This window comes from Marmota marmota, unplaced genomic scaffold, assembly GCF_001458135.2.
Source record: "Marmota marmota marmota unplaced genomic scaffold, marMar, whole genome shotgun sequence".
Taxonomy (NCBI): domain Eukaryota; kingdom Metazoa; phylum Chordata; class Mammalia; order Rodentia; family Sciuridae; genus Marmota; species Marmota marmota.
Genome location: NW_026000211.1, coordinates 1,916,480 through 1,938,403, shown reverse-complemented (window position 1 = coordinate 1,938,403; position 21,924 = coordinate 1,916,480). Strand labels below are relative to the sequence as shown.

General features: G+C 40.4%; 1 long non-coding RNA gene across 1 annotated transcript; it reads right to left on the bottom strand.

The window, feature by feature from the left end:
- Positions 1-1,125: 1,125 nt before the first annotated feature.
- On the bottom strand, positions 1,126-21,513 carry LOC125612881. The gene is made up of 3 exons (XR_007343359.1): positions 21,327-21,513; positions 4,261-4,264; positions 1,126-1,138 (listed from the first exon to the last, which is right to left on the bottom strand). It is a non-coding gene; the product is annotated as an uncharacterized LOC125612881 (long non-coding RNA).
- Between the last annotated feature and the right edge of the window lie 411 nt (positions 21,514-21,924).

Sequence of the window (21,924 nt, the reverse complement as noted above, 5' to 3'; positions counted from 1 at the left end):
TGAACTGGGAATCTGAAAGACTATAACTGAATTAATAAGCCCGGCTTCCTTTTATGATGATAGTTCCTTTAGGGCATGCTAATAATGGGCCTCCTTGTTCTTCAGAGAGAGAATTTCAGAACAACAGTTATAATAAGACTTAGGATGTGAAATGACCTTGGCACTTTTAAGTTCTACAGCATCTCTTTGGTTTACGTTTAAATCTGATTACTTCACTTAAACATTTAAAGAAATGCATGGTCCAAATAACCCTTGCAGCTTTCCCTCAGCCTCCCTCTTCCAGCCCTCTGAACCCCCTAGGTTAAGGACACTGGGGAAAAGTGACAAATTTACCCTCAAGAGGAAACCGTGTTTTTAAAATATTTTGTAGAAGAGATTTGTCGTAAAAGGACAATAAATATCAGTTATATATTTGACTGGCTCTTTCTCTCATGGTTTTGCACTGAACCGTGAGAGTTTCCTAATCTGGAACTGGTAAATTCATGGAGGGTGAACCAATCAAGACAGATGGGCCTCCTGCCCCACAGTGTGAAATGGAATCGAAACAGCTGCAGTTACTCATAGGCGAGAGAGGCCCCGACTCAAAATGCAACATCTACAAGAAGTGGCCCTGAAGCAGAGCCCTAGAGATGTTGTCTGATTGCATGGATGAATGTATTATAGGAGATATTCCTGAATCATATTTTACAGAAAATTGATTACATGAAAAATTGAGCTAACAAATCAAACACAGCTAACAAATCAAACATCCATTACAAAGGAATTAATTTTATGCTTCCTTAAGTTTTGCATTCCCCTAGGATATTTAAAATGCAATTGATTATGTATTAAAGGTTATAATAAGAGCAGTGCAAGGAATTCTCTTCCCTTTCTTTACTATGAATTTTTTTTGCCATACTGAAGTTTGAACCCAGGACTTTATGCACGAAAGTCAAACACTCTACTACTGAGCTACGTCCCCAGATATTGCGAATTGTTTAAAAGAAAAATAGAAGTGACTTCAAGATACAGTTTAATTGATAAAAATGAGAGGTTTTGCAAATCCTTTCCAAAGTTAATTTTATTCACAGAATCTTGGAGCTGGTGCCAGTCCCACATGTGGTGGCAGGGTATGGATTGCTGTGCCTGACTCTGCACACTGTGGGAGGAGAAATCCAAGGTCCACCGTCCATGCCTGGAACAAGTGGCCTCAGAACCTAGTATTTCTTTACTCACTTAAATGGCATGCACTTAAATGAAAGTAACAATAAGTTTGAATTCAAGGGGAGTTTGGGCAGTTTCTTATCTTGAGCTGCTATAACAAAGTGCCACAGACTAGGTGGCTTATCAATATCAAAAATTTATTTTTCACAGTTCTGGAGGCTGGACAAGTGAGATCCTGAGCATCAGCATGGTCAGGTTTTCGTGAGAGCCTGCATCTGGGTTGCAAGTGTCATCCTCCCTTTGTGTCCTCACACAGTGGAAAAAGGGCTAGTAAGCTCTTTGGCATCTGATAAAGATGTTAATTTTATTCATGTGTGTTCCACTGTCCTGATATAATTATATTCCAAGGATCCCATCTCCTAATACCATCACACAAGAAGTTAGGGTTTCAGCATATGAAATTTGGGGAGACACAAACATTCAGCCCATTGCAGGCAATTAATACCAAACTACGTTATTCTAGAATGTTTCTATTGTTATCAGAAAAATTATGATACCCCTTTAGTTGTTTTGGATGTTTGAACATTCCTATAACCACCTAACACATGCAGGTGTTATATACCAAATGGCAAATAATAGTGGTAAATAATAGTACTATCCAGCCATATCCCATTCATTAGCAGGTACTGGACTTGAATACCTGAAACAATTTTAGTTAAGTTTTTCACTTGGAAAGGTTCCAACATTGTGTTCAGTTTTCTGTATTGTGTATTCCAAAGCCAAGTCTGCAGCCATGTTATGTTGTACAGATCAATTCACCAACACCTCTAGCATCAGTTTTCATGCAGAAGAAAGCAATTAAGATTTAGAGCAGGTGCTGCTTTGACTATTAATTATAAACCCCGTGGAACACATTGAAATGGGCAGGACAATCCTGAGAAACATCTCACTTTAAATTGGAAAATGTTTCTTTGCCTTTTAAGGGAACAGCTAAGCCAATTCAGGCCGTAAATATTTTAATGCATGGAATAAAAATTTGAGGCTTTCTGAAACTTAGGTTACGGATGGAGTCAATTCTATTAAATGAGTCTAGGAATTATACAGGAGGTTGTGAGCTATTCTGATTTTCCAAATTAAAAAAAATGATATTTGAAATAAAATTTAAAAGGCAGCACAAATATAGAAAGAAGACATCTGCTGCCTGTGGTGGGTGTGGCTCTGAGGTGTCCCAGGTCCATGACGGGGACAGCACAGTGGCGGGTGTGACTACTTCCCTTCAGTTCAATGCAGGATGAGTGAAGGTGGGCATTTCAATCCCCAGAGGCAGCTCTCAGCCAGGGTGAGTGTGGAATGTCCTCCAAAGAATACTAGTTAGTGATTAGTTGAGCGTCTTGACCGCAGACCCTGCCTCTGTCTCACATCACTGGGACACGCCATACTAAAAAGATATAGCATTTACAAACAGGCAAGAGAGACACTCCTATGCAAATGTGTGCCCAATCTAAAATCACATAACCCTTTAGGTAAGCAAACCAAAGAGCCATACCCAAACTTATAAACAAAAGAACTGAAATAAAAAGGAAACAGAGTTAATAATGCAATTAGAAGGAAGCATGAAAAAATATGGTATCATGATATGGTTATGAATGATAACCTCAGAAGAAATAGGAGATCACACATCCCTGAAGCAAAAACAGGTTGAATGACTAAAAATCAGAGGAGTTGGAAATAATAATCCTGATTATTGGACTAACAATTTCAGTAGGTGAACAACTAGAACAAAAGGCTAAAAGCAATATACTGGAGAACGGAGCTAAGAAATTCTCTGAAAATTCAGTTCATAAAACAAAAAGAGGGTGCACATACCATAATTCCAGGGACTCAGGAGGCTGAGGCAGGAGGATTGCAATTGCAAATCCAGCCTCAGTTATGTAGCAAGGCCCGGAACAACTTAGCAAGATCCCATCTCAAAATAAAAAAGGGTTGGGGATGTGGCTCAGTGGTTAAGCATTCTTGGTACCAAAAAAAAAAAAAAAAAAAAAAAAGTTTTACAGAACAGCTCCAGAAAATTGTAACATCTATCTAAGTAAGAGATTGGACAGAGAGGGGTGAGAAAATTTTAAAGATAGGAGGACTATTTCCCTGAGCAAAATGATAACACAAAATGGTAAACTTTGTTTCTACTCTCAGACATTAAGTATATCAGCAATTGCAATAAAATAACTGGATTATATTCACCTGTGACATATAGTCAGGTGGGAAAAAAAGCCCAAATCGACAAGATAATGCAACTACATGCTGCTTCCAAGAGATATAAAGATGACACAGAAAGGCTGGAAATGTTTACAAAACTTATGCTAACACAAACCTTCAGTGTAACATTAATATCATGCAAAATAGAACTCAAAGTAAAAATAAATAAATAAATAAGTAGATAAAGCATTAAAAGGAACAAAGAAGGTGTATCTCATTGTGAAAACAGGCAATTATCCAGAAAATTATAACATGAGACAATGTAACCAACAAATTGCCTGAGCTAAAGAAAGCAAGAACTGGCACAAATACAAAGAAAAATAAACAAATCTACAAACCCAAAAAGAGATTTCAAAGTATTTTCCACTAAAATGGGATTCAAATAACACAATTAAGACAATATAATATGTACATATTATTGGTTACAAAGTAAGATTTACACCCACACAAAAGTACATAGATACAATATGAATACATGTTTTAGACATACATGGGAAATTCCTTAACTATCCATGTATTAATACCGGGAAAAATCTCTGTGAAGTCTAAATTTCCCAATCAAGCAAGAATCAAACAGGTGCCAGTCCCTAATCATTAGGCAATAAAATTATTACTAAAGAGGTAAAAACAAAAACTTAACATGATCTAACCAGAATTTTAAAATTCTAAATCCTTTCCATGGAAATAAAAATATTAAAATGCAAATTATTACTAGCTAATTAGATGTGAATTACAATAAGCAAGACATATCAAAGCAATGCTCAGAGGAAAATGCATCGACCAAAATGCCCATATTGGAAGACAAGGCAGGATCCTTTAGTTGTAAGAGTCTGAAATGCCACTCAAACTGGCTTACCCCATGACAAACCTATTGTTTTGTTATTAGAGTCCAGGGTACACTTCAAACATATTTGGATCCAGATGTTTAAATAGCAATAGATTCCTCTTTCCTCTGTGCTGCTTTATATATATATATATCATGGTCACCTGCAGTGCCCAGGCTGTACACTCTCAGTTCAGCACCCCAAGAGAAAGAAAACCTTGTTAAGAGGCGGGGAGTACAGGACCCACACCAATGTGACCCTTCAGAATGAGGAGGAGGTCCTCTCTACTTAAAACACAAACATTAAGCTGGGCGTGGTGGCCTGTAGTACTAGCAGCTCCAGAGGCTGAGGCAGGAGGATTGAGAGTTCAAAGCCAGCCTCAGCACAAGCAAGGTGCTAAGCAACTCAGTGAGCCCTGTCTCTAAATAAAATACAAAACAGGACTGGGGATGTGGTTCAGTGGTCAAATGCCCCTGAGTTCAAACCCCAGTACCCCCCCCCAAATACAAACAAACAAATAACACAAACATTAAGTAGAGGTGGGTAGAAAAAAGAAGGCTTCTTCAAAGGGAAAGACTGGATAGAGATGCACAAAACTACTTTTCAAGGAGTTAAGAGGATAAGAAAGAAAATTCTGAAGACAAAAAAATTAACTAATCAGGCAAAATGTTACAAAATATGAAAAAGCAGTGGGATTGGCGAACAAAATAAAAACTTCCTATTTTTACAAAAGACAAAAGAGACAAATCTTTGGCAAGTCTCATCAACAACAGAGTGTAAGCAAATGCACAAGCAAAATTAGGCTGGTTTCAGAAAGATATGGATTTTAAAACTATGAAGGAATATTTTTGGTGACTCTGCCCTACATAAAATAGAAAACATAAATGAAGGAGATGGTTTTGAGTAATGATAAGAATCAATCAAAATTCAAGTTTTAAAAGATCTGACATGTGAAAACAAACATGCACACACAACACATTCGGATAAATGTGAAGCTATAAATGCCTAGTAAGTGCCACTTGGTTCAGCATTTTGTCATGTAAGTACATTCTAGTAAGCTCTCAAAAAGAGACACCACCAATATTTATGAACTGTCCCTAAGCTTGGGAAGCAGAAGATCCCTTCCAATTCTCCTCATAGTAGCTCTAATGACAAAACAAAGACAGTAAGAGAAGATCATGCAAATCTCACATATGAATAATGGGAAAAAAATCCTAAATAAAATAGCTTTGAAATTGACTCCTGCAATTAATAACGTCGGCAAGATACATAGATTCAAGACTTAACATACAAGTATAGATAACGTCGTATTTACTGGTAATTAGCAATTGAAAATTTCCGTAAAGGACTCCTATTCTTGGGGACATAGGTCAGTAGTAGAATGTTTACCTAGCACACATGAAGTCCTGGGTTCAACCCCCAACACTGCCAACAAAACAAAACAAAACAAAAAACCAATAACAACAACCCTAAAATCCCTACATACAAAAAAGCAAAGAGTTTCTATTCTCAATAGAAACAAAAAGTAAAATGCTTGGGAATATCCTAATACAAAATTCACAAGATCCAAATGGAAAAATCTATACCATTTATAGAAAGGCATGTAATAATGACTTAATGAACAGATATTCCAAGTTCCCATATTTAAAGAAGTTTTATCATCATCTCCCCCTTTTCTAACCTCTGTGCTTCTTGCCTAAACTATCTGCCTACAGGTAAGGGAGCCACCTCCTCGTTTGAGAGGGATGGTCCTTAGGTCTAAATAATTTGGGACATAGGGGGACTGTCTGCTTCCTGAGGGTTCTGCTGTAAGGTCAGTGGGGTGGGTTCTTCTGAACATATTACATCTCCGTATCAACCTGCTTCATTCTCCGTCAGGAAAGCAACGATCCTTTTTTACCTTTTTGCATGACAAATCTTAAATGACCAAGTTTCCATTGTCAGAATTTCTGCTTTCCAACAATTGCACGCTCATTGTGGGGAAAGGGAATGTTTCCAAAGCCATTTTCAGGGACAATACAATTCTGCATTCTGTTCCCTGTCACTTCTCCCCTTCACCTCTCAGCTGTTTCTGACATCAGTGAAGATAGGATGGGGGTGAGGATTGAGGACCCTTAGTTATCACATGGGGGTGTGTTAGAAGCTGTCCTGACCCTCCTGACCTCCCTACTTGCAGTCACTCTTTCAACAGCAGCTGGGCATGCTCAGGAGACAGGGTTATCTGGCTAGCTGCGTAGATTTTTTTCCCCTGACCCATGTCCCACATGTTACCCCTCAGATCCCACTCTGATTTGAGAACCCCCTGACCATTGATAAACAGGATGTCAGTGATTTCTAAAAAGTCATGATCTGTTTCATTTCTATAAGAATTCCTCAGATACTCCTTACAGGTGGGGGTTATGCTTATGGAGACTCTAATCCACCGAGAAAAAAGTTTGTTTATCATTGTCTCTACGCATTTGCCATTTCTTGTGATCGTCCCTACTTGTAGATCTTCTCCCTTGGTTTTCAGTGTTTCATTTTTCTCATCTGCTTCTCCACTCTCTTTCTGAGCCCCTTCAACACTTGATAAGCTCACACCCACACAGCCTTTTGGGTGGTTTTATTTATTTTTATTTTTATTGACACACACATCATGGGCAACCCAATTTATGGTTTTCTTGAATTGGGGCCAATAAAGATGTTATCTTTGGAGCATTAGTTCCCATTTCCTCCTGGCAAACCCTTCTTTCTAGCCCCCAGCCTCACTCCAGGCAGTATTTTCTGGGGCCAAAGAGGCAGCACAGGGAGAGAGCTGGAGAGGAGGCACAGGGTAGCAAACTCATGTCCCACAGAGGACAGGCAGGTGATCTAAGCAAGTGAATGGGCCAGATGGCAAACTGGCAAGCGTGGGCCTCACTAAAGGGAGCAGCTGCTACACAGCTCCCCTGATCTATGCCAGGTGGGAGTGTGGACTCAGAGCTGCCAGAGAGCTCAATTTTAAAGAAGCAGCCAGAAATATCTCTGTTATCAGAAACATCACAGGCTGCCCAAACCCTGTACAATACTTCAGTTGGACTTGGAAACCTGCAGGAGCTAATTACTGACTGTAGCTCAAACCTTTAGCTTGGTGAAGATTGCTATCGCCCACCTGGGAAATGGTACCCAAACAAAGCAGAGAGCAGATGGGAGACCAAGGTGGGAGCCAGCCCTCCCTCCCTTTTCTCCCTAAGGAAGGACTTGGCAGGACAGCTGACATATTTCATGCAGTTATGATGTGTCAGGTGCTGCGTTAAGCACTTTACGTGTGTTATCTCACAGAATCTTCACAGTAACCATGAAAGTTGGATCACAGATTGAGCAAATAAAAACATAGGATGCCCAGTGAAGTTTGGGCTTTTGCTTGGGATATACTTACAAAAATTCATTTGCTGTTTTTTTCTGACATTCAAAATTCACTGGGCATGCTGTGTTTCGTCGGGTGGTACTGCATGAGAGCTCAGGACTCTCCTAACCCCATTTACAGAAGAGGGGGTCGTTTGGCAGGACTCAGAGTTTACAAGTCCTCAGCTAGTAAACAGTGGTCAGGATTCAGGAGTCAAGCCCAGACCTGGTTTGATTTCTAAGCCCACAATTTGTCTGCACCTCAATTTTTCTCAAACTTTAGTCTATTGATTTTGTAGGCCCAGGATATAGGCAGTAATTGACAACTGAAGTTTTAAAAAATGTTTAGTTTTTATTCTAATGATTATCTCAAACACCTGCTTATGTATCAACTATACAGATAAAAAGTTGGAGCCTGATTTGAACAAACCAATTATAATAAAACATTTAATGAGCATTCTGGGAAATTTGAAAACAGACTAGATAATTGAGAAATTAAGTGTGATAATAGAATTGTGTGCTAGTCTTTGTTAAAATTTGATCTTATTTTTCAGAGATACTTGTCAAAATATTTACAAAATATGATATGATGCCTGGGAGTTCTGTAATAATACCGGGGTCGGGGGGCACAAGTGAAGGGTAAAAATGAATTGGCCATAAATTTATCATTGTTGAAGCTGGGTAATAGGTATGCACTGCTTATATCTAAACTTGTGTATGGGTGTGTGTGTATTTGCACATAAACCTTTTGTGTGTGTGTGTGTATGTGTGTGACACTAAAGATTGGATCTAGAGCCTTCCGCGTGCTAAGCAAATGCTCTATCTACACTGAGCTATATCTTCAACCCTTACTTCTGTACATATTTGAAAATTTTTGTAATGTAAAGTAAAAAAAATGTATCCACTGTGCAATGACAATTTGCAACTGAAAGATATTTTCATGAAATAGAGTAGTTTCTTAAATCAACATTGCCATACTAAGATCTAAGTATTCTTTGAGATTCTTAAGAATCATATTTTCTTTGTGATAGGTACATATGTCTTTCAACTTTGAGAAATGCTGTTCCTCCTTCTCCTCCTCTCTGTTCTTTTTCTCCCGGTCAGGATCTTTTGCTCCTTGCTCGCTCTCCTTTTCATTTTCCTGGTGGCTTGGAGTTCCTCTATTGTCCTCTGCCTTCTTTGCTCTTCTCTGGATGGTTTCTTCCTCATAGTCCTCTCTTCCTCCCCTGGCCTGCTTGTAACTGAGGCCTTGCCTGGTGCCTGTTTGTTCTTAGTCCCAGGTTTCTTCCCAATCCTGCCCTTGTATTCTTTTTTCTTTTCTTCTTCCTCACTACGAAATATGTTCAAACACAGAAAAAATTCTCCCCAAATTTTAGGGATCTTGGAAATCCATTTCTTTGAAGTTAAAAAGATACAGGGTCTTTTAAAAAGAATTTTTACGTCGGAGGGTGGGGGGTGCAGAAGTTCTGGACCGTGCAACCAGACAGCTGTGTACATTTCTAATATACAATGGAGGAAATTACAAGGTGGCTCCCAATTTTATACAAATAACAAGCATGGCAGAACTGGGAAATCTTCTCATTACCCCAAAAAAATGTTAGGCAAGGTGACAATGACTACAGTAGGCTCCGACTGGTGCTGTAACCTCGGAGGAGGTTGTTATTGCAGAGCTTCCTAATAAGAACACGTCCTGCTCTTTGATGGGAACAGCAAGCGTTGCCACTGGCTGCCTGCCAGAGTATGCCTCATTGTCATCTGCGTGTGTGTTCCAGCCTTTAAAGGCGGGAATAACTTTGTTTCTCTAAAAGCTTCCCAAACTGGGCGTAAGCAATGGTTATGGGGACCGGAAGAAGGAAAGTAAGAGGAAAAATTACACAGTATGCAAAAGTGGGATAGAAACAGAGAAAGTGTTGAATATGGTAAGTGGTGGCAGGGGGTGAGAAACTACTCTCAGGTGGCACTCGGTGTCATTTGTGCTGTAGAGAATAGTTGCTTCTTTAGAGTGTGCCCTGAGATGCTGATCCCCCTGTTTCTAAGTGACCAAACTGGAGCTGGGTGATGAGAAACTCATGGTTGGTCGTCTTCATGGAGAAGAGCTTTGTTTGGGGATCTGAATTAGCTACAGTTGACCTCAATGTGCCATACAAATGTCACCATTTTCCATGAGTTTTATGATTTGGAAAAACGTGTAAAGTTTTTATTTATATTTGCACAAAAATAGCCGACCAGACTAAGATGACCTTGCCATTCACTAATCATTAGTTTACACACTGTGTAGGAAGAGCTTCAACTCCTATACTGCAGACCTGCATGGCTTCCACAAGGGTAGGACTGATTACTGTGCTGAGTTGTTTCCCCCTGGGTACTAGCAATGTTGACATAACCATTAGATATGTTATGCGCAAGATCTATCATGTCACTTTCCTCAGTAGATCTACTAAATCTACTCAGTGAATATAAGGAAATCATTACCCTTGCTATATCCCATAATACCGGGAAGGTTCTATCAGAGACTGGGAAATGATTTTGTATCTGTTTAAGTACTTTTAAATACTTAGGGGAAAATGCGTGATCCCTTTACACATTTGAACAATATTAAGAAACCTAATAGAGTTGTTAAGAAGAAAAGCATTTCAATGTATAAGCATAGAATTAATACAGTGATGTCAAATACCTGATGGGAGAGGGAAAAATGACTTCAGCTCACTAGGGAAAGGAAGTTGGGCATTTGCCAGATAAATCAGATAATATGTGTCACTCTGTGTCTATAATATGCCTCTTTTTAAGACTTTTTTTCTTCTTTTGAGGTGGGAGGGTGGGCACAAGGGATTAGCAATGCCAAATCGAATATCTCGGGTAGCAAACAGTAGGAACTTGCAGGAGGGAGCTGAGCCTGGGACTGCCTGGAAAGGATACAAGATCATGAGGTTAGCAAATTTCCGGAAGGGATCAGCAGCACAGTGAGGTCAGCCTGACCACCAAGCTGCTGCCAGCTTCTCTAACATGACTGGATTTGTAGACAGGCCAGGCCTAGACATTTATTCTGCAGTATTTCAGGATGGTGGAGAGGGAGTGAAGTCCAAATGGGAGTGCCAAAGAGCCCCGAACCAAGCAGGAGAGAGACATGGGTTAAATGAACTTCCTGGGATTTAAATCAAATGGAAAGGAACAGACTGGAGGTGGGACACTCTAACATTTCCCCACCCCCCATGGTTACAATAGTGCCACTGTTATAACCTGAGTATGGTTTAGCCAGAGTCCACCCCTCTCCTGGCTGAGTATAAGGGATTTAAAGTTAGCAGGTGTGCAGTGATGACACTCAGAGAAGTAAGGCTTGGTAAGAAGTCCTCTGAGTCACTGGGGCTGCCACCAGGTCAGGACAGAAAGACTGATTCTAGCAGACCTTAAGTTAGTAAGCTCTTAGCAGGAAGTTCAGACACACCAACGTGGCCTTCTTTGTGAGATTCAAAAAAAGACTGTCCTGTTGGAGTTGGATCAGACATGGTCTGCAGCAGTACTTCTCAGATTTTAATATGTGCACAAATCATCTGGAGTTCCTTTTGAGATGTAAAGCAGTGGTTCTGCAGCTCTGAGGTGGGCCGGAGGGCTGGCATTGTTGAAACCAAAGTACCCTAACCAACATGCTAAAATCTAGAATATTCTCAGGAAAGATTTTTGAGCCAAAGAGAAGTCAAGGCAATTAGCACACTAGTTTTTCCTTGAGCCTGAGTGTGGCCAGGTTTGGATTAAATCATGAATTTTAACAAGTTAAGGATTGGTGCTAAGGATAACAAATTGTGCCCAGGTGCTTGTATTTCTTCAGCATTTGCTCTCCTGGGGATTAATTTGTAAATATAGCAATAGAGCAGGTTTATGTCTACATTTGTTTCATTCAGAAAAGAGTTTAAACAATTTTTTTATTTAAAAAAAATTGGTGTATAGGAACTTTCAGTAAATATATTTACTGGGTGAAAAACAAGTGAAAATCCATTGTATTTTTTGAATTTCATACTAATAGAAAAAAACTTCAGTTCACATTGAAATGCCACAATCAAAATAATCATTTGTACACGATGGCGGCTAACGGGAACATTCCCTTGCTAGAAATGCAGCCTTGCTGATGCCTTGGGTCTACTCAAGTTGACTTTCTTGGACTTGGTGAATTTTTGAAACACATAAACCTGTACACATATACACGAATATGCGTTTCATATAGAAGTTAACTTCACAGGGGCACTGCCAGCCAGCAGTGATGATAGTAATCTTTCAAAGGTGTCTGAACCCTAAATCATAAAGAAGCAAGTTATTGGTACTGGACATGAGGTATCATATAGTAATTGGTGGTTGTCAGAGGGACCCAAACAACATCTGCCCAGCTGGAATCAACATCTGCGCAGTTGGAATTTATTCTCAGCTGATTATACTGGTGCTGAGTGCTAGGTGATTATAAGGGGTGAACTTCCTTGCTTCCTATAATAGCTTCTCACTCTCTCTTGCAGCAGACACCCGCAAGATATTTTTCAGTGCACTGATACAAATGTTATTTTTGAGCTACTGTGATATAGTGGTAAGGGAATGTAATTCCTTCTCATTGATATGTTATAATATGTAGGAACTTTCAAATCAGAAGGAACTATTCCACAGCCAATTGAAACTGAGTCTATGATTAGGCTTCTTAGTCATTTATCTACAATGCTTAGGGTATTAATTGTTCCAGACAGCAGTGTGTGTGTGTGTAATGTGTTTGAATTAAGAGACTCTGGGAAGTAGGGCCTAAAACTGCTTCGCTTAGCAACTTCCACTAAAGATATTAAGATGAGATTCTAATCCTAATTTATAACAGCTCAGATTCATACAAAGTTAACTGGATTTTACGACTAATGTTATACTACTTGTAGCATGAGTGAAAGTTTAAACAAAGTCAAAATAGCAATATCAGAGCAATGCAGGACAGACAATACCCTGAAAAAAAAAATCTGCACTTTGGATTCAGAGAAAGGAAGAATAGTTTGCTACGGCAGACCCAAATCACTGTTCAAGTTGACCAAATAAGTAAACAAAGGGTTGGTATCCTGTACGGGTGTTGGAAAAAAGCCAGAAACCTTGCTCCCCAGGTTCAGGGCAACGAACAGGAAACAGGAAGAGAAGGGAGATGCAAAGGACTTCTGTGTTCTCTGTTGGAGATCCTGGATCTATTTGCTCCTTGTCACCCACAAGGCCATCTAGAAACGAATGTGTCCTTACACTGTGGTGCTGATCTTGGTCATTGTCCACTATACAACTGTGAGGACCCTTCTTGGGGGATCCAGAGGGGAAACCAGCTTCTCTTTGCTGTTAGATGCAGAGCTTAAGAGCTGTCAGTTGTCACGTTTCCCTCCATGTGAAAGAACTGGTCTGCAGTGAGACAGGGGGATGAAGAGAGTCTGAACCGCCTTCACTGGTCTGCCCGGCCTCCTTCCCCTCCAGTTCACATACTCCAGTGTCTCCCTGTTCTCTCAGGAAAGTCCCACCTTGTCTATGTATCTTAGTCGACTCCCTTCCTTCAACCTCTCTTCTTCCCAGCGTCCTCACTCTTTTCCACATTCCAGACACACGGGATTAATCCTGCACCCCAAATACCTGTTCTAGCCCTTTTCCAGGCCTTCCCACAGAGGGAGGTTCTGTGTGGGAACCTCTGTATGCTTCTTCTCCTGGGAGAGCCTCTTCCCAAACTTACTTGATTAACTTCTATTCAACATTTAGACCTAAGTTTACATGTTATTGCCTTGGACCTCAATGACCAGGCTACATGTCCCTCCTGGGTACTCCTGTAGCCACCAGAACTTCCCACTGTAGGTAGCTTTCATAATGCATAGTAACAGTTTGTTTATCCTACTATACTGTGAATTTCTTGAGGCCAGGCTTATCTGGCTTATCCTTTTAATTCCAAATTCCAGGGTCAAATAATAAGTGGAAACTAGCTATTATTACTTTCTCAAAATACAAAAAGTGGGACCCCTTTGATGTTAAGGCTTCAATTTCATCTTTTATGAAATTTACAATTTCCATATTTCTAAATACTCAGGCCCAAGAAATTAAATTGTATAATCAAGATGTAAAATGGGGGATATGTGAATGAAACTCCTATCAAGCTTCCAAGTCTCACCAAAGGATGACTTGGCCATTAGTAGGAGGAAAATCAAGAAAAGGAAAAGAAGCAATGAAGAAATCAGTTTAATCTACTTGGAAGGGAATATTAAAATGTATTCTGCTCTCTCTCCCATCTCAAACACTAAGTAGAAGTCATTATTATTTTGTAAAACTCTATTATACATTATTAACCATACATCCTCAAAATAGAAATGTCGTTTAAAACCTTTTATGGACAATAGGATAGTAGGGGGAAATCAGGGTCAGGACACTGAGATCTAGAAGCAACACTCTATTAGCTGTGCCACAGCCCAGAGGGATAATTCCCAAAGTCTGAGCCCTGAGCAAAGGCATTTTTCTTTTACACATAAGCAAGTTTTGGTTATAGTAAGGCAAGGGAGTTGGTGCAATTCTATTGGAGGGTACATTCTACAGTCCTTATATGGGTACCATCTTCTCAACAACCTAGGGACTCTTAGCTCACACAGCTTAGGAACTTTTACTACACTAGGCCTAGAGGGGAATTGTTTGTTTCTGTTGCTTCGTCTCCTACTTCTGCTACTGCAGTTATCTGTAAGGTACCTAAGCCACTGCAAGACTCTATAGTTAACTGTCAGTAAGCAGAGCTGCTGTGTGTCAGCTTGCAAAACCACAGCCTGTCAGCTCTTAAACTGCTCAAGTTCCCATTTTGCTCTACCACAGGATCACTTTCATGCCAACAAAAACTCATAATAGTCACAAAATAGACAGGCTTGGTGTCCACCCAGGGTGGAGATGATCACTATTGTCCAAGACATTGTCATGAGTTTTTAGTTTATATGGGAGCCTGGAGCAGAGGTTATCAAGAGACACAAAAAACAAAAACAAAAACAAACAAACAAAAAAAATGCATCTAACTCAATTAATCCCAGAATATCATTCTTTCAAAAGTTCCCTGATATTAGAATTACAATCTAGATGGATAAGAAATTCCCCTAAATAAGCTCTCACATATGCCCAGGACCAGTCCACAATTTGAGACCAGTCCCAACCCAGACCTGCAGTCTTCTATTCCAACTCCATCAGTGTGTGAGGGAGAAGAGGTTCTGGAAGCTCCATACTACTAAGTGACATGCTTGGGGCCAAAGCACTGACAGCAGCTGCCCATTTATCTCCACAGATCATGCTTCACATTCCTGTTAAATGAAAGGTCCAAGTCCAGGGCCTTCCCCTAGCCATTACCAACTCAATCTATCCATGCACTATTCCCCATTCTGAGACCAAACTCCACCCCCTCTCTCTCCACACCCTTCCAGGCCTTTCCTGAATTCAGGAAAACCCCACTATATCTCTATTCATTTTGCTGGCTTGCTCTTCAGTTCTTGGCCCTCTCTGAAAGAGTCTCCCCCAGGGACTCTGCAAACGCTGCCTCCTCTGGTAGCCAATCCAAATGAAGGCTATGACCCCCTTCACTATGGATGAGGGGGAAGTGATGACCTCTCTCTTGATCTCGAAGTTTCCAGATCATGGTCCACTGTATTGTCTGGTTTCTTAGCAGCCAACAACAGAAACAAGGGGCAGTGTCTACTTTTAATTCAGGGGAACCTCTTAGAAGTTATTCCGTCTTGAAGAGGATGAATATTGCTATCGAGCATGGGAGCAAAGTATAAGAAGAGGTTCATTGCATGTAACAGGGAAGACACTCCAATGTCCACTCCTCTGGTTCCCAGACTTCGGGCTCTGGAAGAAACAGCACTGCTGTTTTGAGTGGCCACATTTCTTAGCTTATGTTTACTGAAATGACTAAGAGACCCCTTGCAGTCTGACACTATTCTACCCTCCAACCAGTCACACCTGGGCTCCTGACTCCCACCCTCCACCCTACCCCAGCAAAGTTCTTTTCCCCCATCGCAATGAACAGCTCCCCAAGCCCGAAACTCCGGGCTCATTCATAGCATCTCCCTCTGCCTTAGTTCCCTTGCAATACCAGGAACAACCAAGTTATAGCTCCAACCAGTCACAAATCCTCTCCCTCTTACCTCTGCTGCCACCTAACCCAAGCCGTCATCACTCTTCCCAGCATTAGCCCCCTTTTTAATCTCACTATTTCCACCCTTTTGTTATTTGTTTTCATATCCAATTTATTTATCCCCATGCAGTTAAAGAAATCACTTGGCAAAGATGAATTGGGTCATGTTACTTTAATGATTAAAACTCTTCCAACACTCCCCATTGCATTTTGAATAAAATACAAATTCCAACAAGATCCCGTAGGATCTGGGCCTTTTTCCATCTCTTCCATTGCATCTCTTGCAGTATCCTCACTGCCCAAAGCCTTCATCTGCAATGACCTTCATTCAGCTCCAAGATCAGAGGAAATAAGTTCTTTCTGACCTCAAGTTTTCATCTGCTTGAGTCTGGCTACTCGGGCACCATGATCCACTCCTTCAGGTCTTATTCAGCTTTATGCACCTTAGAGAAGAGCAAAGTGCTGCACTAATATTTTCTTTTACTCTACCCTTCTTTTTTCCCTTTAGAGGAATCTACACAGTTTTAAATTATATGTATTTTTTTATTGTTTTCGATTGCTATCTTCACATTTGAGCGAAAGTTTCACGTTAGTGGCCCTGTTTGTTTTAACATGAAACTTTCACTCAGATGTAAAGACAGCAAACAAAACCAATCTGAGCCAAGCACAGAATAAAAGTTTGATGACTCTTTATTAAATCAACAAAATTTTAATGATTGAATTAGCACTTATTAGATGTATATTGTGCATTCAAAATGTTGAAATCCATTCCAGAAATACTTATTGAACATCTACTATGTGCTAAATAGTGCCAAGTACTTTACCATGTACTGAAGATGCACAAAAGTCTCATCAGAGTCCCTGCCTTCAAAGGGTTTACTGTCTCATACAGAAGTACTAGCAAATGGTATTATAAATCTTTTCAAAGAGAAATATCAGACTGACTTTTATAGAGACCAGAAGAGTAGCCAACTCTCCTCAGGGACTTGGAAAAGGCTTCTCAAAGCAGTGACGTCCAAGCTTCCAGGCAGGGCATGATTTATAGGGCCCAGTAAAAAATGAAAATATAAGGCCTTTATTTAAAAATTACTAAGAATTTCAAGATGATGACAGCAGACAATTAAACCCAGCATGAGACCTTTCTGAGCCTCAGGTTTTATGTGACTGCAAAGGTCACTTGTCCTTGAAGCTGGTGGGGCTGTCTGGGTCCCTAGGACATGGTAAAGAGTGTGGATATTCAGGTGTTAGGCAACCTAGAATTTTAGTGTGAAAATGAGTCTCATTTTCCAGAGAGGTAACAGATTAACTTCTCATTTTAGAGTTACATTTCTGAGGCTGAATGAGGTGAAATTCCTAATATTAAAAAAAAAAAAAATGTCAGCAACATTAGGATATTAGATCCATGCTTCCACCAAGGGCAAAATATTTCTCAAGAAGAAACCCAACTGGTTGTCTTTCTTGCTTCTTATTGTGCGTATTAAGCAAGTTGGAGGAGAAACAAAACAATCCTGAAGCTGCATGAATGTTCTCTGCTGGGGCCATCCAGATAGGCAAGCACGTGCTATGGCCACCTTCACTATGAATGTCTTCTGTACCAGGATTCAGCTTGGCAGAATTTGCTCCAACCAAATTGTTACCAGCATTTGCATGGGCTTACCTCCTCTCCACCCTCCCTTTCATTGATCCTCTCTGACCTTTACCAAAAACAATCAGGAGATTGGGGGCTGAGGCTTTTCAGGTGTTCTTTGTAGCGGACCTCAGGCACCTGTAGGTTGGTGGCAGATACCTCTGTGGTTCAAGAAGCTTCGAATACACCCAATCACCCTACAGAGACAGCATCTTACAGTTCATACTCCTGGGTGAACCCTGTGCTGCAGTCTGAGTATTTCTCCTCTCCAAAACTCACGTTGAAACAATTATTTTTTAAAAATTTTTTATTTGTTTTAATTAGTTACACATGATAGTAGAATGCACTTATATACTTTGATGTATCAGATGTATCATACATAGATGGGATATAATTTCTCATTTTTCTAAGTATACATATTGTAGAATCACATTGGTCATACACTCACATATATACAGTAATAATGTCTGTTTCATTCTATTATCTTTCTTATCCCTACATCCCCTGCCTACTCCTCCTTTTACTTCCCTCTACCTAATCTAACACTATTCTTTTTTTTTTTTGCATTACAATTTTTAATACACATCTATACCACAATTTTTGTATCCCTGTTTGTATATAAAGTATGCAGCACCCAATTCAAGTCTTCATACATGTACTTTGTATAATGATGTCCATCACATTCCACCATCCTTGGTAATCCCCTGTCCCCTCCCTTTTCCTCCCACCCCTCTTCCCTATCTAGAATTCATCTATTCCTCCCATGTTCTTCCTCCCTATCCCATTATGAGTCAACCTCCTTATATCAGAGAAAACATTCAGTATTTGTTTTTTTGGGATTGGCTGACTTCACTTAGCATTATCTTCTCCAACGCCATTCATTTACCTGCAAATGCCATGATTTTGTTCTTTTTTAATGCTGAGTAAAATTCCATTCTGTATAAATGCCACATTTTTTTAGTCCATTCATCCACTGAAGGACATCTAGGTTGGCTCCACAGTTAAGCTATTGTGAATTGTGCTACTATAAACATTGATGTGGCTGTGTCCCTGGAGTATGCTGTTTTTAAGTCCTTTGGGTATAGTCCGAGGCGAGGAATAGCTGGGTCCAAAAATCAGTTTTCAAAAAAAAAACAAAAAAACAACTCCATACTGTTTCCAAATTGGGTGCACCAATTTGCAGTCCCACCAGCAGTGTATAAGTTTACCATTTTTCCCACATCCTCACCTACACTTATTATTGTTCGTCTTCATAATAGATGCCATTCTGACTGGAGTGAGATGATATCTTAGAGTGGTTTTGATTTGCATTTCTCTGATTGCTAGAGATGATGAGCATTTTTTTCATATATTTGTTGATTGATTGATGTCACCTGTTGATAGTATTTGGAGATGAAACTCTTAGGAGATAATAAAAATTAGATAAGATGATGAGGGTGGGACCTCCTTGATTGCATTAGTGGCTTTATAAGAAGAAAAGGAGAGCCAAGTTAGCGAGTTTGCTTTCCACCATGCTGATCAAACTCACCAGACACTCAACCGATGCTCTTAGACTTCTCAACCTCCAGAACCATGAGCTAAATATACCTCTATTCTTTATAAATGACCCAGTCTGTAGTACCTAGTTATAGCAAAAGAAAAATGAAGACAACCTGTCTGTAGAAAGAGCACCAGTCTATCTCCTTAGAAGCCTTTCCTGGGACCTATGGACATGCCCTGTTTGGGTCAATAAGACCAGCCAGTCAAGTCAGTTAGAAAGGCAGGACAAGAGCTGACTCGAGGCTGCTGAGCAATTCAGATCACCCCTTCCTCTTGGAAAACAACATAAAACTCTCGAAGGAAAAGCAGCTGTCAGTATGGTTGTTGTGACTCTGAGCGGATGCATATTTGTGCCTGGGGCCCTCAGGATTCTTTGGGGAGTCACAACGGAGAAGTACACCTGTGGCTTTGATTTGATTTAATGGAGATACAAGGGTTTTATGCTCCAGGCATGTCTGGGTATGTGTTTAACGTTACTATCACACCCAAAAGTGAGTGCCAGGAAGAAAACTTCACTTTTTCCCATGTCTTGCAGCTTTTTTGCTTTCAGATCACTCCCAACCCTCTGCCTAGATATTTGCGAGGGAAAGCCAGCACCTACTGTCGTTGTTGGTACCCAGTAAAAACAGATGCTTGGTTCACTGATGAATGAATGAACCAATAAATGAATTAGCTGATTCAGTGCTGCTGGGCTGGGCACAACACCAGATGGAAATGGAGGAAGGTGTCATCTGTCAAAAGCAAGTTAGTTTGCTCTTGGGTAAGACCATATTGACGATGAGAAAGCTCAACTCTTCCACAAGCGCTAACTAGATTGTTCCCATATTTGCATAGTAATATACTTATGTAGTCGATTATATAGGGTATACATTTAAAAGGAATGCTTTCATTAACGTATTTCTCTATTTTATTATTAATGATATAATGTGTAAAATGCCTTGGGATTCACTAGGATGAAAGCAAGCAATATAAATATAAGATATTATTATGCTTCTTATAATTACAGCCTGTATATACAGCAGTTCATTATAAACTCCCATCAGACAAAGTACCCCGTCATGCTGCTCTGACAAAGGGCCATTGTTTAAAGGGTTCAACAGGGTCACAGGATGCCATTTTAAAAGGATTTGGGTTGGCTCACTGTTTATAGGAACACTTTGATGTGAATCAGGTGCCTCAAATTCCATTGGCTGATTCCTGCACATTGCTTAACAAGGACTAAGGATAAAAATTGGCCTTTTCTAAATTTCTCATAAATATATTTACTGTATCTCCTGAGACAGCAAGTACACACAGCACAAGAAAGTTCTTTGTCTTTCCTACAAGGAGCCTGAGTTATTTCAAAGGTGGGGAAGAGGGTTTGGAAGATGGGCGTGGGGGCAGTTGTTCCTTTGTATTTCTTAGTTCTATGAACCCCACTCTTGCATTGACTCTTAAAATGCATCTTAAATGAGGCCAATATGTCCCCCAAAGGGGCAAAAATTGGTTCTTGGGTGCAGTGTGTCAGTCAGCTTTCTATCACTAGCACAATTACCTGAGATAAACAATGTATAAAGAGAAAAAGGTTGATTTTTGGCTCAGTTTTGGAGATTCCAGTCCATGAATGGTTGACCCTTTGCTTTGGGCCTGTGGCAAGGCAGCATATCATGGTGAGAGGGTGTTGCTGAGCAGAGTTACTCACCTATGGCCAGAAAACAGAAGAGAAGAAGAGGAAAATGCAGGGCCACACAAGAGTACACCCTAGCGACGTAAAGACCTCCCAGTAAGTCCTTCCTCCTAATGGCTCCCTACTTCCCAACAGCACCATGTGGAAGACCAAGGCTTTAACACATAGGCCTTTGGGCCACAGTCACCATCCAAAATATAGCAGGAAGAAAAAAAAATCTTTTTTAATGTATAAAGCACAGATACACATATAGTATGGCATAGAATAACTCTTCACGTCTGTGTGCATTAAAATGTCATTTGGGAGGGCAATTAGGAAAGCAATATGTCAGACAACGTTTCTTAGAAGAGACATGCTTGAGAAGCACTGCACTTGCTTTCTCTAAGAGAATCATTAATGGACAATCCTTCGTCCTCCAGAGTCTGGCCCCATCACCTACCAGGATCTCCCTGCCCTCCTCCACGATGCTGTTCTCCTTGTCTTCACTCAAGCAAAAAAGCACCACCTGCTTGTACCTCTTCACTGCCTCTGGTGACAAAGACTTGCACACCTTCATGTCATTGAACACTTGAGGACGTCATCAGAGAAGCTGCACCAGAGGCCGTGTTTCCTGAAGATGGCTAGGAAAACCAGCCCAGAGGGGAGCCGCCACAGCTCCCACCAGGATCCCACTGACCCAAATTCCTTTTCTTATACCTAATTTTAATAGGGGCAGAAGAGAGAGAAAGGGGGGTAGGACTGAGGGAATGTGTAAAAAGGGAAGTTTGACTCAACTCAAAGTGGATCAAGGACCTGGGCATTAGACCAGACACACTGCACCTACTAGAAGGAAAAGCAGACCCAACTCTCCATCACATTGGCTTTAGGAACCCAATTCCTCAACAAGACTCCTAAAGCACAAGAAGTAAAATCAAGGGTCAGAAAAACGGGATTGTGTCAAACCAAAAAGCTTCTTCACAGCAAAGGAAACAATCAAGAACATGAAGACAGAACTTACAGAATGGGAGAAAATCTTTGCCACCTGCGCCTCAGAGCATTAATCCCCAGGATATATAAAGAACTAAAAAAAATTAACACAAATAATAATAATAATAATAATCCAATAACAGACACCTCACAGAAGAAGAAATATGATGAGTCAACAATACATGAAAAAATGTTCAGCATCTCTAGCAATTAGAGAAATGCAAATTAAAACTCCACTGAAATTTCATCTCACTCCAGTCAGAATGGCAATTATCCTCTGGTGTCCTGTCCTGAGGGCCTTGGAAAACATGGGATGGTTTGAGACTGTGAGGGATGCGAAGGGCTTCTGAGGCACTGAAGGGTAGGGTGTTGGGGTGAGCCCTAGTCAGTGCCCAGGACAGCTTGC